Source organism: Camelus bactrianus, chromosome 10 (assembly GCF_048773025.1).
Source record: "Camelus bactrianus isolate YW-2024 breed Bactrian camel chromosome 10, ASM4877302v1, whole genome shotgun sequence".
Classification (NCBI taxonomy): domain Eukaryota; kingdom Metazoa; phylum Chordata; class Mammalia; order Artiodactyla; family Camelidae; genus Camelus; species Camelus bactrianus.
In genome coordinates this window covers 16,213,963-16,227,608 of record NC_133548.1, presented here as the reverse complement: position 1 = coordinate 16,227,608, position 13,646 = coordinate 16,213,963, and the positions used below count along the sequence as shown (strand labels likewise).

At 56.1% G+C, this 13,646-nt stretch overlaps 1 long non-coding RNA gene across 3 annotated transcripts in view; it reads left to right on the top strand.

Moving 5' to 3' along the window:
* Positions 1–8,417: 8,417 nt before the first annotated feature.
* The window catches only part of LOC141578843 (uncharacterized), a 39,845-nt gene continuing 34,616 nt past the window's right edge, over positions 8,418–13,646 (top strand). For all 3 annotated transcript variants that reach the window (XR_012509608.1, XR_012509607.1, XR_012509609.1), the window contains exon 1: positions 8,418–12,854. This is a non-coding gene — a long non-coding RNA (uncharacterized LOC141578843). The remainder of the gene's footprint in view (positions 12,855–13,646) is intronic.

The window sequence follows — 13,646 nt, the reverse complement described above, 5'->3', positions numbered from 1 at the left end:
ACGTGACAGGGTCTCTGGAGTGGGGATCAGAGAGGATCAGGAGAGGGGCCAACTAGCATTTCCTGACCCCTCTGCCCCTTGGGCAAAGCCCCCAGACCTCAGTCGCATGGCATAAGGCTGACACTCGGGCCTGGGCTGTGTCAACAAACCCTGCTCAGAGGGTCAGCCACCTTCCTCTGCCCGTAAGCCCTCCCCACCATCACAGACACAGCGCTTCCCTCTGTACCACAGGCCCGGGGCTGGTACAGAAGGGGGACTACAGTGTCCTGGGCTCCATGTGACATCCAGCATCACCTTTAGGTGGGACGGGCTTCATCCACAGGTACTGCCCTCAGGTATCTGGACTGGTGGACCCACTGCAGCCACCCCCAGAGCCCAGCCCCAGCAGCGAGCTCCCCAACAACAAAGGGCTCTACATCCTCCAAGGGGGAAGGGTACCCAGCACCTGGCCCTGCAGAGTTAAGTGCTCTCAGCCCTGAGTCCTGTTGTTCCTTTACCCACAGGACTGGGCCTTGCCTAGGGGAGTGGGGGCAGGTGGGCAGCTACAACCCACATGCGCCCCTAAACACCCTCCCCACTCTGATCTGCCCTTGAACTTTCCTTCCTTACAAGGCCACTCCAGATGTTTCTTTTAGGACTATCCCCATTTTTACTAAGAGAGGACAGAGGGAGCCTCCCCCACTCCCTCCCTGCACACTAGCTGAGCAGTGGCTTTGGAACAGCCAGACCTGGGTTTGAATCCTGGTTCTGCAAGACGCCGCAGCTCTCCCAGCCCCAGGCTCTGCCCCTGTGCAGTAGGGGAGTGTCAGCGAGTACAGGTGGGTCCCTGCAGCGAAGCGCCCTGCCCTCTGGCTCCTTCCTTTTCTTCACTCAGCCATGCACAGTGGAAAAAGCCTGCCTGTCACAGCTATCATGCACCCTTTCCTAGGCCCACTGCTTTCTGAAGGGCCCCTCGGGTGCCAGTCTGCCTGAGGCGAGGGGAAGGGGCAGGAGGAGGCATGCCCCTCCACCTCCACGCTCACTCAGAGGCACCCCCAAGGCAAGAAGAGACAACGTGACTTTCAGCCCCCAGACTCTTCATTCACAATCCTCTGCACTCTGTCCCTGGCCAGCAGCTCTGACCTCAATTCCCAGTAAACCAGCAAATCACTGTCCTGTGAACAGCTGTCTCCCCTTCTGAACCACTGCCCAACCAGGAAGGCTCACCCTGCCCTCTGCTCCCCTCACCCTGGTGCCCCCTGTTCCTTGGGGTCTTTGCAAAGCCCCCTCCTCCAGGAGGCCTTCTCAGGGCACAGTGCCCTCCCCGCTCTTGACTCTCAGGGGTCTCAGTGTGGTGGCCATGGGCCACTTCCGGCCCATATACCTCATCGTTCCATGGCCAGCTGGCCTCCCCGAGACCCAGTGATTCGAAGGCAGGCCCAAGAACCTCCCCGCTGGCCCGGGACACACAGGCACTTTGCCAGCACAGGCAAACGAGGGACAGCCCGACTGAGAAGCAGGCCTCCCTAACCCCGCTAAGGACTCTCAGATCACACTCAGACCGGGCGGGGCCGAGCAGAGACTGCTCTGGACAGGGCAGGAAGGAGGCCCAGAGCATGCGGGCTCTGCCCCAGGCCACAGGCGAGCTTTGCAGTCAGGCAGAGCAGGGTTGGAATCCGCACCCCCTACTGACCAGGTGGCCTTGGGCAAGCAGATCTGGGGTGCTGAAGGCTCCAGAAGAGTGGGTGGAAAGCCTGGCATCTGAGGGGCCCAGGAAACGGTCGGAGGTTGGGTGAGAACGTAGGGTGAGACCCCTGCCACTGCAGAAAGCTGCTGCATCACTAGGTGAGTGCTCGGGGAGAGGGTTACTGAAGGTTTTATTCTCTGGGTCTAGACAGTCCAACAAACACTGGTGACAAAGTAGTTAAGTTAGGGGAGGGGCTTGGAGGGTCCTTGCTGGCCAAGGTCCCCCTCCCCTGCAGCTCCTTCCTCCTTCCTTTTCTGAGGTCAGGAAAGAACATCCCCAAAGAGGAACAGCCCCAGTGGTGGCAAGATGGAAGGGGAGGCCACAGGCCAAGCAGAGCCCCCGAGACAGAACCAGACCAGGAAGGGAGGGCTCATGGGGGCTGCGGGAGGGCATTACAAGTGTCAGGGGGGGATCGGGGGGCACATGCTTAATGATTTGGCAAAATTGGTCTCAAACCCTAACCCTCTCTCTTAATTGTTCTGTGATCTCAAGAACATTACTTAAAGCTCTCTGAGCCTCCATTTCCTCATTTGTGAAACCACACTACATCTTCTTAGCTCGCACGACTGCGATCAGACAGAGGAAAGGCAGTGGAGGGGCCCGGCACCTGTTATGTGCTCCCCAAAGAACAGCAATCAACCACATTACAGGGTGGCTGTCCAGGCCCTGCCCTGCCAGCGTATCAGATGGGGCTGGGGCATCGTTCAGAGCTGGTCCTGGAGGACCTCTCCACCCTTCCCCCACCGTAGCCTTCCCAGGAAGCCTGGTTTCCATAGAAACAGATGGACTGCAGAGTCGTCCCCTTCATGGAGACTGTGCCCCCACGAGGGCTGGCCTAGGAATCTGACGGGCAGAGGAGTGGGGAGAGAAAGGGGCCTGGGGCCCAGAACACCCACCAGCTGCCAAGCCTCCGGTGATTCAGGGGGGAGTCACTGCTGTTGAGTGTCACAGCCAAGAACCACTTCCTCTGCTGGAGGGGCAGCACACCTGTTCCTACCCATCTGGTAAGGAGAAATGCCCCAAAAACATCCGCCCCAGGAAAGGAGGGAGGGGAAGGTACTTCAGACCATGAATTCCGTGTAACCCCCACAGCCCTAAGAGAATGGCTGTATTATGACTCCCATTTTACAGATGAGGAAACTAAGGCCTAAGGGACTTATGCAAGTGTTTTCCTGGGGTAAGTGGCAGAGCTGAATTCTGAACCAAGTTAATTGTGCCTAGCTGGATATTCTGAGAGGAGATGGTGTGCGTGTGCGTGTGTGTCGGGGGAGGGGTGGTGGGTATTGTGTAGTGAACCTGACCTCCAAAAAGAACTAAGCTCTAAGCCATCTCCCCCATCACCTCTCCCCTTGAAAGTCCCTGGCAGATCGCCAGCCTCTGAACTCCATGCCGAGGTCCAGCCTCCCTTGGATTAAGGCCCCAGAACTCCAGCAGGACTGGGGAAGGGCTGCAGGGAGGTCCATTGTTCTGTTATCACAGTGGTGCAAAATAGCTGGAAATGGGGTCTGGGACACGAAGCACAGGAGTGGGGGCAGTGAGAGACAGAGCCTTCTGGCCCTGGCCAGAGAGAAGGGGAGGCAGGGAGAGCCCCAGCAAGGGGGCCATGGGACTCAGGTGGTCCAGAGCTTGCATCGTCCTCCTGGTGGTGCCTTCCTGGGACAGCTCATCAGCCCCTTAGGCAAGATGAGGTTTAAAGGTCCCAAGCCCAGAACCTACCACCTGGGCCCTCTGGCAGGGTGAATCTCGGAATCTCAAAGGTCCAAGTCTTTCGGCTGTGCATCATTAGTCCTGTGCCTTTGGGCAGATTAACTTCCAGGGCCTCCGTTCCTTCGCTATAAATGGAGGTGACAATACCTGATTTACCAGGTTGTCAGCAGGGTTACAGTAAACTAAGAAGTCACATAGCTACAACACTGACATTATCAAAGAGGACTCTGGGGTGCAGGTTTTGGTCGGGGGGTCCTCAGGGCACACAGACTAAGGGCAGAAGCCAAGGTGAGGCTGCCACGCGGCAGCGCTTCTTTGCAGTGTGTCCCTCGAGAGCATAGCGTAATTATTCTAAAGGCTAGCCTGCCTAAGGCCGCCTTGTCTCCCACGTAGCCGGTGAGCCAGTTCAGGGTGGGGACTGCAACATCCATCTCTCTCCAGTCCCAGCATCACCACCGGGCTCCGGGCTCTGTGTCAGTGTCAACGCTGCTGCAAAGGGCGAGGATGACAGAGAAGAACTCGCTGGGGAAAGGAAGGAACATGATGGGAATCCTGCTGGGGCACAAACCAGTCCTTGTGTCAAAGCTGTGTAGTCAAGAACGGGATCCCAAGAAACTCCAGGAACACTGAAGCTGGAAGGCTGGCGGGTAAGCCCTGAGTCACTGGGCTGGGAGACAGGAGACCTGAGGTCACCAGCAGATTCTGCCATCACTGAAGCCAGGGCCTGACTTTGGACTCAGTTTCTTAGTCTAAAAAATGGGAATGTGGTCTCCAGGGCCCCTTTCAGCTGTGATATTGGTGATTTGGCTTCCAAACCCTGAGGCTCTCCAGCCACACCCCAGCTACAGCAAAGACCCTGCCCCCAAGCCCCACCACCTCTCTCTCATTGGCTCCGGAAACACACATTCTTTCTATCTCTCTACTAGCTCTCTTTCTTTTGAAGCTGCCTAATTTCCAGGATAGAAGAAAGCCCAAATTTTCATCCCAAACAAATATCTCCAAAGCCTCAGGGACAAAAAATAAACATTCCCTACTGTGTTGGAGAGGGTGAGAGGGCAGGGCAGGACGAGGGGCAAGGAGGGGACATCACTGGGGACCTCGCCCAGGGCTCTGAAGCTGCTGCTGTGGGCAAGGGGGTGGGGGGTGCCCATCATCACTCAGAAGTCACTGAGAGGGACTTCCCTGTCCCTACTGTCACTCACAAAGGGCAGAGCACATGGGAGAATTCTTGTCCTTTTCAACCCAGGAATGGGCCAGCCTCCCTCTTGGCCCAGTCACCACATCAGGGCCCTCAAAGACAGCTGGTACTTCTAGATCCCATGGGGCCAGAACTCTTGTGAAAAGGCAGCGGAAAAACCCCTCTCCCCTTCCGCTCCTCCCACCTCCCCCCACCCCTGTAGATGTTCAGAAACCCAGAGGGGAGGAGAGACGGGTGGGAAGGGAGTTTCTGTGGAGAGAAGCTGCACTATTTTGAGCCAACTTTTTCATAAGCAAGTAGTTATTTGCCCTTGGGGTGGGTTGGGGGAGGCAAGCAGAAGGTCCCTATACTTTTTCCTAGAACTCTGATGGACCAGAATCACAGTCTAAAACTATCTCCCCTAGGGTTTGGAGCTCTGGTTTAGTGGCTAAAGGAGTGAGTCATGTCTCAAAAGACCTCTGCTGTTATCTTGGCTCCACCAATTATTAACTACCTGGCCATGATATCACCTCTCTGGGCCTCAGTTTCCTCATCTGTTAAATGGGTGTAATAATGACATCCACCTCCCACAGGTAAGATGCACAAAAAAAAAAACCCTAGAACAAGTACCTGTTTATAGCAGACACTCAAAAATAATGGTGCTATTATTCTCAGACTAGGAAACTCAACTTCTTTGCCTCAGTTTCCCCTTTGACCATTTGAGCTTCAGAACAGGCCTCCTTCCAGGGCTACATGTGGATACAGAGTGGGATGCTTACAAGGGGGTGGCCATAGGAAGGAAACGGGAAGAGAAAGAACAGGGTCACTCTGGCTCAGTAGGAAGATGCTGCCTCCTGACAGGTGGGCAGGGAGAACTGGGGAGGGCGACGGCAACAGTTTGCAGAATATGGAGTCCCTTAGGTTACTAAGCCTGGGTAGCTTCCCTCAGATCCCCAGCACTCAGCCAGGCCTGGCCCTGGGAGAGGCACAACCAGTGCTGTGGATAAATGGTCGAGATGCAGGATGAAGGGAAAGTATCAAGGGCTAGGAGTCAGAACAAAAGACACCCCACCCTGCAGCTGCCACTCCTGGGTGGCTGGTCCTGGGGTGACTTATATGTCATCTGTGAGCATCATTTCCCCTATCTGTGAAATGGGGAGGATTATTCCTTCTCTGCCAGCCTTGTCTCCTATCTCTTCCCCACCCCTTCACTCCACCCTAGCTGCACTGGCCCCTTACAGTTCCTCAAATACAGCAGGCACACCCCAGCCCCAGGGCCTTTGCACTGTTCTCTGAGGGATCTTTAGTCCTCATAGCTCACTCCCTCAAAACCTTAGCTTGAGAGTCACCTCCTCAGGGAGAACTCCCTGACCATCCTCCAACACTCAGCTTAAAATGGCAACCCCACCCCTGGCCTCAACACCCTCCAACACTCAACTTTTCCCCCTCACCTCCCAGTACACTATATAATTTGCTTATTTACTTTATTAATTATTTGCCTCTCCCCATCCTTAAGTGTCTGCTCCACTGAGGGCAAGAATCTTTTTATTTTGTTCAACGCTGTCTCCCAGTACCTGGAACTGTATTTGGCACTTTGTTCATTAAATCATTTTTGGCCTGGTCCTCACATCTTGTTCAATAAGTGAAAGTAAAGAACAGTCTAGGGCTGTGTGAATATCTCGGGACACTGTTAATTCCACTCCTCTCATCGCCAACCCCAGGAGGGGCAAGTCCGTCTCCAGGAGACTGAGGGGGGGGGCTACCATAAAATCCTGGAGGACGGGAGGCAGCTGAGTGGAGTTGGAAAAGCTGGGTTGGGGGTGGGGGGACCTGGGGACAGGGCCCTGCAAAGAACGGGTCTGAGTTGTGAATCCAGCAGGTGTTGACAGCCAAACGTTGGCGGAGGGCTTTGAGCCTCAGCCCTTCATTCCAAATTTAGAAGGATCGATTAAGCTGACAGCATGTGGGCAGAAAAGGAGAAGTCAGGGCGGATAGTTCCCAGGACACTGGGCTGGGAGGGAACCTGGGGGGCAGAGGGCCCATTTTACAGATGGGATAACAGGGGCCTGGAGAAAACGCAGGCTTATTTACTAACAACCTAACAAGAAAAATCTTTTCTCCCCCTGGGCTGAATGTGAGTCTAGGCTAAAGAATGGACACTGCCCCCTCCTGGGTCTCCAACAACCCATCTCACCTCCCTCCCATGTCCCTCCCAAAATCCCCAACCGCCCCGTGTCCCAGGGATTCTGAGGACTGCAGGAAGAAAGGGTATTGGCACCCCCTCCACAGGCAGCCAGGGCTGGAGGTCCAGGAGGCCGCTCTGTTGGTGTGGGCATCCCTGCAGCCCGGGTGCCTTCTTCCCGCAGGACTGCCCCACCAGGAAAAGTTTGTCAAGGAAATCAACCAGGAAGTGCGCGGCGGTGGGGCGGCGAGGCGGCCTTGGTCGTCAGCGCTGGGCTTTGGAAAAGCCTTGGGGTTCTCGGCCTCCGCCCGGCTCCGCCTCTGCCCCCTCCACTCCGGCGTAGAAACCTGCTCCCCCCTCGAGCCTCGAGGAGGCGGCGGGAGTCCAGGACCGGGTGGGGGCGGGGGAGGGCGGAGAGAGAGAACGCGAAGCGAGCGCCGGACCACGCCGGGCGGGCCGCGGGTGGGCGCGGCGTTCCGCTGGTTCCCCTACGGAGCCCCGGGTGGGTGCGGGTATACCGCCCAAGGCGGGCAGTCCCAGCCCACTCAGAGCCAGGACAATGGCCTCACACAGCCCCCGTCCTGCTGAGCGAGCTACCCTGGGGAGTGAGGGGCGTTGGTCTCCACCTGTGCTTCCCCCTACCGCCCCCCAACAACTGGAGCTTAGGCGTGGCTTCCGCTTCGGCTCCCCCTACCCCTGCAGCCTGGAGACTGGGTTATCCTGGTCTTTATCCTCCCCCTTTCGATGGGTCCTTTATCTCTCAGCACCAGACACCCACCCACTTTATGAGACCTGGGTCTGAGGGCTGGCGACCCCAGGCGGGGAGATCCAGGCTGTTGGGCGCCCCCGGATGCTCCGGCCCAGCACCCTGCCCCCATGGTCCCCTGAACCAGAAGGTCGGGCCAGACTTGTGGGCAGCGGGAACTCCGCCACCTCCATCCGCGACCCAGCGGGGGCGAGGAAGAGGACTCGCAAGTTTGTGCTGCACACTCCCCGGACTCGGGAACAATGGAGAGAGGACGGGGGCAGGGATGGAGGGGGGAGGGGACAGAGAACCGAGCGCGGGGACAGAGTCAGACCCCAGGGAGAGAAACTGCTTTCCGCTCGGTTTCTCCCCGGCTCCGAAGCGGAGAGCGTGAGTCTGAGAGAGAAAGGCCGAGGGCGGAATAAACAGTCCAAGAGGGAGGAGACGGCGGAGGGAAGAAGCCGGGGGGTTAGAGGGAAACCGAGTCAGAGGAAAAGGCAGCGAGCGGAGAGCGCGAAGGAGAGGACCAGAAGGGGCTGCGGGACGGCGCCTGGGAGAGCCGAGGTAGGGGGTGATCCCTGGGGTCGGGTCAGAACCCGCTGGCGCCAAGAGGTGCTAGGGCACCCGGCTCACGCGCATGGGGTCCTCACTGTCCCCGGCGGTCCCTGCGGCCGTGGGAGCCCCGCTGGGCTGCGCTGCGCAGGCACCGGCCGGCTGGCGGCGGGAAGGGAAAGTGCGAGGCTCCGAAGCGGCGGCGGGGAGCAGAACTTACGTTCCTAGCGCCTGCTGGCGCCGGCGCTGCGCGGAGCTGGCGTGCCAGGGGGACGCTCGGGCCCTCGGGCGCCTCACATCGCGCCGCCCGCGCCGGGTAGGGCAGGGCGGGCTGGAGTGCGCGCGGCGCCCTGCGCGGCCGGGGTTTGCCCGAGTCTGGCGGCCCGCGCTGGTCCCTCCTCTCAGTTCTGCGCGCAAGCCAATGGCGCGTCGTCCCCTCCCACGCGCCGGGCTGCCTCGCCCCCGAGGGTGGCCGCCGGGGCGGGCGAGAGAAAGGGGTTGGGGGGATTGGGGCTTCGGGCTCCCCAGCTGAGGCTTTCCGGGAGATCGCCTGTGGGGGGCGCGCTCACGCCTCGGGGGAAGGCGATTGGGAATCCAAACAGAGGGCCACCCCCCCTCCCCGCCCAGGAAGACTTCCATGGCAAGTTCTCAAGACTGCTCCCCTTTCGTGAGACTATCAACACCCCCATAGGTTGGCAAACCATCATGTGTTAAATAGCCTTGGGGTATCCCTTGGGGCCTAGGCCAGTGTCTGAAATGGAAAGGACTGCTTTGGCTGGTAGATACCCAAGTGTGTAATAACACAGTCACAACAATGGGCCTGGCCCGCCAAGCACCCGCTCCGTGCCAGGCACTGAATGCTTAAGTATTAACTCATGTGATTCTCACAACCTAAGAGGCTGGGATGACTGATCCCATTTTGCAGATGGTGGTCATTAATGTTTCATTTCATTTAGCCTTCTGGCCTCCAGCCTAGGTTCACCGTTCTAGTCCCCCCCTTGCTTGGTGTGACTTAGTCAAATAACGTGACACCACTACCCGCCCCAACATACACACACACACACACCTCCTACGTCCTCCACCCTAAAATCCAGCCTCAGCCATTTGCTGTAAATTGCGCTGTCAGGGGACAAAGATCTTACCTGGGGCTCACTGGCACATGGATGAGGGAGAAGGCACAGCTGTGAGACCTTTTATGTCCGCAGATCCTGTGGAGCTAAGAGGGGTGAGAGTGGAGTTTGGGGGTCCTAGAGGCTCTCTGGGAATCTTTCAGCCTAAAATAACTAGACTCCTACAGCAAACACCCACCCTACTCCAGATTCTGAGCTCATTTCAACCCCGTGTGACCAGGAACGTGTTCCCCCACTCCAACTCCCACCATCCTCCTTCTTAGAAAAATGCCTGCATCTCTTTATCTCGGCTGATGGTCACAAAGGGAGAGGGTGTGGAGGGAAGAGGAAGGCAAGGTTGATGACAAGCTTCATTTCTCAAGATAAGCAAATGGGGTAGAGAAAGGTGAGTGGTTCCCCAGGCTTCTAGCTAGGTGGGCATTTTCACTCCAGGTCTCAGTTCTTTCTGAGTTCCTTAAGAGTTGATCTAGCTGGCTCTAGAAATAGACTACCCAGGTTCAAATTCTGGCTCAGCCTTCTGGTGACTGTGGCCCTCAGCAATTACTTAACTTCTAAGTGTTTAGTTTTCTCAGTGTACCAAATGGAGGCAACCAATAGTAGGAATCACCAACAGTTGTTCTGGAGATTTAAATGGCAGTAGCTCTCACTTACGGAGCACTGCTGTGTGCCAAGTGCTAAAAGCTGGCACCCCAAGCAGACTCCCATCGCCCTCACTGGACCTAAGACTGGGGAGGAGAGGCTAGACACTTTACTTGGAAGTAAACAAAGTAGTGCCTGGCTCAAAGTAAGGACTCCATGACTGTTAGCTGTCCTGATTACCAAGGTAACAGCTCTGATCCTGTGACACCACTGTGGCCCATAGTGCCCCCTTCCCTGCTCCCAGCCTAGCACCTGGCCAGTGATAGCCAATAATGAATGAATGAGTGAGTGAATGAATGAATGAGTGAATGAATATGACTACAGATCACGATTGTTCCTAGATGTGTTGGGTGAAGACCCAAGATCCACCTGATTGGGTCTCAGGGCTTAATGGTCGTCTTTGTGACAACTCAGAGTCCCAACTCACCGCTTTAACAGAGCTGGCTCAAACGGAAATAATGAATTCATTTGTTACTCCTGCCTTCCTGGCATGCAGGGCTCTGGGTTGCTGAAGGGAGGGCCCCAGCCTCACTAGTGTGCAGTGCCACCCCTGACAGCTCCCCCTGACTTGGAGACGCTACTAATGCTCCCCTATGTGTGACCACTGGTTATACCCGAGAGCCTGACTTTTATCAGTGGAAAGAGGAACTTTATAGCAATCGCTCCAAGATCTCCAACACAGAAGGGGCTGACTTAGTAGTAGTGAGCCCCTCATCACTAGCAGCATGCAAGCAGAAGCCAGGGAAGAGCTAATGAGGGTGCTGGAGGAGGGGTTTATGCCTTAGGTGGTGTTTAATGTAGACAAACTTTGAGCTCTGGATGTCTTGATTTTGTGTTTTCGGTTTCCGAAGCCCATCAGATGGGAGGCTGGGAGCACAGGCTGTCCCACTGTCCTTCACAAAGGAGGCAGTGTTGACTGGGCTGTGTGCCAGGCAAGGTGTTGGCTACTAGGGTTCCAAGGTAAACAGGACCCAGTCCCTGTCCTTGGGTAGCTCACAGCTCCTGGGAGACAGATACGTACATAGATAGTTGAGCAGCAATGGAGCCAGCTCACAGTAACAGCCGAAATGCCTGGGGTGCCTGAGGAGAAGGAAGGGACATTCTCCACTACCCTCGACATCCACTTCCCCAAAGGAGCCCATTAGAAGCTCGGTTCTCTTCCTTCCTATACAGTTTTCTAAAGGGATGTGCTTCTACTTCAGGAACATTCTTTAGACTGCTGTTCTGCCCTTAACTTTTCTGAGTTACATCATCTTTACATTGGGCATTAAAAAAAGTTTACCTCACTGGACTGTTGTGTGGCTTAAAACTGACATTTGTAAGGTGCTCCCCAAATCTAGGCAGAATAGGTGCTTGACATGTGGTGGCCATGAGGTGTCATCATTATTTACCTGAGAGGGATTGTTAACTGAGGGGGCCAGAGAAGGGGGTTAGGACCCTGGCTCTGCTCCTAATGAGCTCTGGGAACCTCTGCTACTCCTGAGAAATGGAAATATAAAAATACCTGCCTCTCAGAGCTGGTGAGAGTCATGTGAGGTGATGAGACGGAAGAGGTTTGCAAACTGGAAATGCTGATTCCTATGATTACCACTGTTACTGTGATTCTCATCGTGGTGAAATGTTTCTCTCAAAGGAGGGTAGGGATGGGGTTGGGGGTGGAGCCCAGAGCCGCTGGGCTGGGGGAGGGTGGCTCCCCTCCAGCCTCCCATGGGAGTCTGGGAGCAGCTGAGCCTCCATCTGCCTGGGTCCGAGCCCCCAGGGGTGGCAGCACCTCCTTTGTGCCCGTGTGTGAGTGAGTGAGTGTGCATGAGCATGTCTGTGTGTGCGCCTGTGCAGGTAGGTGTCGGAAGGTGGCGTGGGCACAGGGAATGCCAGTATCTGTGGCTAGAAATCACTTGTGGATTGTGACTCCCTGGGGAAGAACGCAGCTGCAATATTTCAAGGATGCTCACAGTGGGACTAGTGTTGGCACCCAAGAGATGAAGGAGAGAGGCTCATGGGAGTGCAGGTTGGGCCTAGTCTTCAGGGCTAGGGGCTGGGGATAGGTCTCACCAGTGACTCCTCCCTGGGGATGGGGGCCATGTAGAAGAAGATGTTGTCAGACACCCCGTTGTGGTTGAGCCTGGGAGTTTTGGTGCTGATGACCTGGGTTCAAATCCTAGTCATAGACCAGTGATTTCATGTCTCTAAGCCTCAGTTTACTGGCCTGTAAAATGGGGATTAATAGTACATCCTACCTCCTAGGGGTTATTGGGAATTTAACAGAGAGGATGCAGGTTGAACCCTTAGCAAAGGGCAGGCACATAGTAAACTATTGTTACTGATGTTATTAGTAGGGAGCCCAGAAGAAGGAGGGAGGGAGGGAGAGGGCCTCAGAGGAGCTGGTGCTTTTGTAAACTGTAAAAAAGTAGCTCTAGGGTGAGATTTGTCAAGCCAGGGGTTGGTGGAAGCTTCCACCAAGAGCACCATTTTGGCCCAGGCCCCAAGGGCCAGGGTCCCAGGACACAAGAGTGAGGCAGAGGGGCTGGGCTTTCGTAACTCCTGCCGGTTCTGCTTCCTGGTTCCCCACACTTCCTCTAGGGCTTCCTTCCCTGTGAGCCTGCCTCCGAAGACCTTTGGGCCTTTCCTCTCCACTCCTGGCAGGTCCAGGCTGAGCACAGGTTTGGGGACTGGGAGGCGCAGCTGGGAGCCCAGGAACTCTGAGACAGGCCTCTCCCACACTGCCTGGCCCCTGCCTCCAGTGCGGGGGGTTGGGCGGAGACTGCCCGGGCCTCCTTCCCTCCACCTGCTCCTCTGCCGATGCCTTTCCTCCAGTGAATCATCCCCACCGCTGCTGTTGCCCAGGACCACAGAATGTCAAGCAGCTCCTCACCTGTGGGAGAGACAACCCATTCGTGCGGGGGCGGAAGCAGTGAGGCTCAGCACTTCTAAAGGAAGAGTGTGTGACAGCTTGAGGACCAGAGGGCCACAGCCAGCCCTTTCCTGCTTCCAGTGGGGTAAGCTCAAGGGTGCCCGTGAAGGCAGGACTTGAGACCATCCTGGACTTAGTCAAGGCCCAAGTCTTTTTTTAATTAGGTCCATGGTCTTAGTAGAGTTACTCAGCCTCTCTGAGTCTCAGTTTCTTGATCTGTCAAAGGAAAGAGGAAAATCGTGATGATGCCCAGGGTATCTGGAGGAATGATTGAGGTGCAACATGTAAGCCCTGAGCTCAGAGCCTGGCTCTCAATAAGTGTCCAGTTAATGTTCATTGACTCAGTGCATGAATGAACATGTGGAAATGGCAATGAGTCGGGGCAGAGGGAGGTGCATGTGGCTGTCTTTGGGAAAGCCAGCTTCCACCAGCTGGGGCCAAGGCAGGGGCTGTCAAGGGGCCTAGGACACCCGTTGATCTGTGCTGGTATAAAGGAGGCAGCTTCCAAAACTCAGGATGGAGTATGAACTATCCCTCCTGGGGACAGCTGACATGTCTACTGGGTGCAGACTCTCTGAAAGGGCTATGCCTTCACCAGGAAAGAATTGCTATGGTGGAGGAGTGGAGCAGATAGTGGATCTTCACCTTGGGAGACCCCCAGAACCCCTTTAGAGTGAGAGCATACAGCAGCACTATGGGCTGTGAGGTCAGGGCCTTGTACCCTGGGTGGCCAGCTAGGGCCATGGACAGCACCTCACCTGGCTCCCAACCAAGGAGACGCTAAGCCACTTGGGTACCACTCCTCAGAGAGCTCTATCATCATCTCAGTAGATAGCTTTCTGAGCCCTTACAATGTGCCAGGCCAGGTCTAGGTGCT